The sequence below is a fragment of the Pinus tabuliformis genome, chromosome 2_1 (genome assembly GCF_031772625.1).
Source record: "Pinus tabuliformis cultivar Carrire ecotype Pingquan chromosome 2_1, CPIR1, whole genome shotgun sequence".
In the NCBI taxonomy this organism is placed as follows: Eukaryota; Viridiplantae; Streptophyta; class Pinopsida; order Pinales; family Pinaceae; genus Pinus; species Pinus tabuliformis.
Genome location: NC_142299.1, coordinates 276,454,144 through 276,459,094, shown reverse-complemented (window position 1 = coordinate 276,459,094; position 4,951 = coordinate 276,454,144). Strand labels below are relative to the sequence as shown.

Below are 4,951 nucleotides of genomic sequence, written 5' to 3'. Positions count from 1 at the left end.
GTCCATACAATAAGCTTGTCCAATCTGCACCTTCCCAAGCTGTCAGCTAACCTCGCGATCCAGTCATACAGTTCTACCAGAAATGTTGCGAAGAAGACATCGTGAATATCTGTGTATATATAGTGGTCCAACCAATCTTCCTCTGATACTCACAGGTTTCTAATTTCCTGGGTGGCGAACTCGTGGAGTTTCAGATCCCACAACTCTTCAATATCTTTCTTTTTAGGGTTCCACCGTCCCAACATCAAACTCCCCTTAGGCAGATCTCAGTCCTAGCATCGGAACCATTTGTTGGCTTATATGGGCCTGACCCAGGTTCGGAAGAATTATTTAGCCAAACAAATCCCACAGCTACTAGCCCTTTTAGCAATAGTCTGCAGAGCGCGAGCTGAGGTCTCACCTGAGGTAGCAGGGGAGGGTGCTAGAACTAGGTTTCCACACCCTTGGGATGTCTAGATGTGGTTTGGATGGTTCGCTCCCACAGATCCCGAATACCTCTTACTGTCTATTAGCATGCAGTCTACAAATCTAATCTATTGGATGAATTATTGCAACTCGGATCTACTTTAGAATGGTCTTTAAGCAAACATTTATCAGATTTATTCATTTTGATATTAAGATTAAACACAGATTCACAAGTATTCAATAAGTAATCATATGTGCATAGATCGAAACAGTCTTATTATTCATACAAAATGCTAGATTCGTGATAATTCAGATTTGACACGGAATTCTCAGAAGGAACTTATCTTTATTTCCACTTATCACCAGTACATCCAAATCCACCCTGTGCACTCAGATGCAAGGGTCCATGCTCCTAGCTGCGGACTCTTCTAGGCCTTTGTGCACACAGCAGCAGAGCCTCTATCCACTACCCAAACCTTCGAATCGGACTTACAGACGCTTTTAGAATGCTTTTCTCAACCATTACATGACAGATCTAAAACCATCCAACAAAACTTAGCTACTCTACCCATAGAGCCTCGCTCTATTTATACCTTCCCATTGACCGCGATCCATGGGCGGGCCAACTCAATTTATATTTCGTTACATTATTTACGGGCGGACTACCCTTTGACTTCCACTGATTACAAATCACGCTCTGCGCATCCCACGGAGTCTTTACCCTATTTTTACCCAAAATTGCGAGCTTCATGCCCCATGATCATTGCACGAGGCTTCCGCTACCCAACAACTATAAATTTGTAACTAATTTACAACAAAAATGAACAAATTCATGAAAGAATCCATGTCCTTTGTCTCCTTCATGTGCATACTTTCAAAATCTCTCCTAGTACTCTGCAACTTAACAATATTTACTTTGGCCATAGATTTATAGCTTGTTGCCAACATATCCCATGCTTCCTTTGCTAAAGACGTGATCATACTATTATGGAACACTACTCGGTCCACTTCTTACTAAATAAGTTGCAACATTTGTGGATTCTTATTCTTGCATTTCTTGCATTTTTCCCTCTCTCCATTATTGAGAGCTCGTTCTTTTGTTTCATCCTTAGGTTCTGAAAACCCAAACTAGACATAATATGAAACATCATGATCCTGCAACGTGGTCACCATATTAAAGGCCCACACATCATAGTCTTTACCTGTAAACGGTGGAAGCTAGGGTTGGAAATTTGAAAAAGTCATTTTTCTTCAAAAAAAAAATTCAAAAACCCTATATTTTACTTATAGTGAAGACATTGTCGAAAATTTAATTTGAAATAGACACTACCCTGCCCCTTCAGTAGTGTCTGCCATTACAAATTTCTACTATAATTGCATCTTGGGGAGCCTTTGAATCTATTGAAAACCCTTGCCGAATCGAGGGGTTATGTTCAGAGGTATTTTTTGTTGAGATTTAGACGAAAAAGAGAATGGCAGCAAGAAAATTTCTACAAGCCTGCAGCGAAGTTTGGGTCATCGCGTGGTGGCCCGAAAACAGTGATGGGCGGATGAGTGTCACAACTACATGAAGAAGCTTCAGAGATGGGATATCGGTTCCATCGGCAATAGGACCTTCAACAAAACTAATGTACAAGAAAAATTCTGGAATTTTCAGCTGCAGGAAGAGTTTGAGACCTATGACCCAAAAGCAAACTGGTTTTTAAAGATGTAGTTCTTAAAGAAGAGATCCAAAATCATAGAAATAGTTGCAGCAAGATATATATGTTTTCTTTGGCACAATCTAGTGTTTGGGTAGCATTTAGTAGAGAGACGAATATAAAAGTCTGCTTCTTGAATATAAGTCCAAATGAAGTGATTGAGAGAATGTTTTATAACAAGAACAATGATTCTCTTATCACTGAGTCGGTTTATGCTTTAGATAACTTCCGCTCACTGAAATGCAAAACAACACTAATTGAATACATTAGAAGGGGCAAACCAAATGCAGGTTTTTCTTTATTCGAGTCAAAGTCGTTGAAGTGGATATGCTTTGTAGATTTTGATGATGTAAAAGGAAAATTCCTTATTTATTCTGCTCAAGATGGAATCTACAAATTTTTTGGTTTTAAGAATTATACAATGTTGTACTCAATATCTGATGAACAAGTTCAAGAGATAAAAATAAGTCCACACATAATTTTATTAATATTTGAGAGAACTTATGATCATGTTCGTCTTGAGATCTTATACATAAAAGATGGTACCATTTTAAAATCCTTCAATTTTTTTTTTGCATCGCAACAAAAAATTAGATTTCATTGAGAAAATCAATGAAAATCTCCTTGTAAAACAAGAAAACAAGAACCTCCAAATACTAGATGTTCAAAATTCACAAATGAAGAAAGTGAGTTGGACAGAGTTTATGACACCATCAGTGTTTATTTTCTTGTATGAGAACATCCCTCGATTGGACTATTGTTGTTGGGAATTTTTGAGGTGTGTTGGTGACATATTTTGAGGAACACTTGTTATGGCATCTTGACTGCAATACAAATAACATCTATATCACTAGTGACCAAGATTTGATAATTTCTTATTGTAAGGCCCATCATGATGAATTTGATGAAGAATAAAATGTGGGCTCGATAAAAATGAGAAACATCTTAAATGGAAAATGTCTTACTAAGGTTCATGCAAATGAGCCAAATCTAATGATTATTCCTAGAAATCGGCCAAATGCATCAGCAATCAGAAGTACTGTTTAAGAATCTCTAGAAGATAGTACTGCGCTTTTCTATGGTGATGAAAAAGATGAGATATAAACTGACAATATACATGGTTTAATACATGTGTGGTCACACTGATCAGTTTGTTTTAACATTTGGAAATCTAGTCAATCATTCAAAGCACAGTTGTGACACTCATCTACGCGTCATTGTTTTCCGACCACCCAGTTACGACCAAAACTTGGCCGTGGACTTGTAGAAATTTTCTTCCCATCTATTGTAGCTTCCATTGTTATTTTAGTCCTTTTATCAGTTTTATCACAAAACGAAATAAAAAAAATCAAAAGAAATGAAAAGTCAAACTATTGTCTAAAGGACATGCAGGTTTAAGAGGCGCGATCAAGTGATAGCTTGATGAGTAGGATGAGTTGTTTTGTGGGGAAAAAATAAGCATGAAGGTTAATTAAATCTCAACCCTCGTAGTTGACCGTGACATGAGCATGGTTGACCAAAATGTGTGGCCTAAAAGCACTGCGGGGGTTCAACCTCAATGAAGCTCCCTTATATTCTTTACCCTCGCAAAGTTTAAAGGAAACAAAGTATTTTATTTGATTGATGGGATGGATTTTGAATGTAAACCTGTGAGAAGATCTGGGTTGTTTGATCAACAAGACACAGATCCAATGGTAATTGCATAATTTAACAAGAATGGGTTTATTTCGGAGATCTGATGCGATGGTATAACTGTGAGAAGATCTGGGACGTCTGATCAACAGGCCACAGATCCGATGACAATTGTGTCGGTAACTAATCGGACATGATGACATATCAAATGCGGTTTAAATTTTTTGAAGTTAGGGCCAATCTCAACCATCCATCAAAAGAGACAAGAACCAATGGATATCGAGTGGAAAAGTAATCGAATTTTAGCATTAAAGTCAGACCTGATAGATTATTAACTATCGATTTATATTTCCCATCGGGTCCGTATGGGAGTCAACGGATCATTGAAAAGGAAGACTTGATAATGTTTAATTCAAATGGTATTAAAGTCTTGTGAGTTCCGAAGGATTGAACCGTTAATTGAATAAGTGATTGGACGGTTCGTGTACAGCTAAGGTGGACCTAACAGGTTTATGAATTAGATTTTTAATCCTTTTTAGTTCCGTGGTAAGCTAATGTTCCGTGTAAATTAGTCGATTCTACTGTTTAATAAAAATAACCAAAATTAGAGGGAGATGATCAAAATTCCAAACAATGGTGATTGGTCGGGTTTCCTTGTGTCTTGGCCAATCAAAACGTGCCCAATACATACGTGAGCCCATGTCCACGCACGGGGTTTAAGTCAAATATGGTTTATAATGATTAAAACAATTTAATCATTATTAAAGCATCTACAAAGAAACTCAACAGCGAAACAATAGAACCGAAAAGCTAACTGTCATCATTATTTTTTAACTTTCGTTACTTCCTGTTATTCTATGTTCCTTAGAAAGTGGTGTCTTTTACCCTCTGTGTAATGTTTTGTAATATTTTTTACACTATATAGTTAGAAAAATAGTTAAGTAGTTTGACAGTTTGGTGATTACCAACTATCTCATAATGTATAAAAAGGGGGAAATTAAGAAAGAAGGGGTTCGAATTTTGGCGAACCTAGAGGCTAAGCCACTGAATTCCTGATACCAATGTTGATTAATGAAGAATAAGAAGATTTCCATATGTTGTTGGGTATAATTTTGTGTCTTCTCTGTTATGTGGCATCTTATGTTTTCTTCCTTTGAGTATAGTAATGAAGTTGTAGGTCTTTATTTTCTTGTGTAAATAAAGTTAAAATCCCT

The 4,951-nt window shown here is 36.9% G+C and overlaps 1 pseudogene; it reads left to right on the top strand.

Annotated features, from left to right (window-relative positions):
- Positions 1-799: 799 nt before the first annotated feature.
- On the top strand, positions 800-3,251 carry LOC149199845 (uncharacterized; annotated as a pseudogene).
- The last annotated feature ends 1,700 nt before the right edge of the window (positions 3,252-4,951 follow it).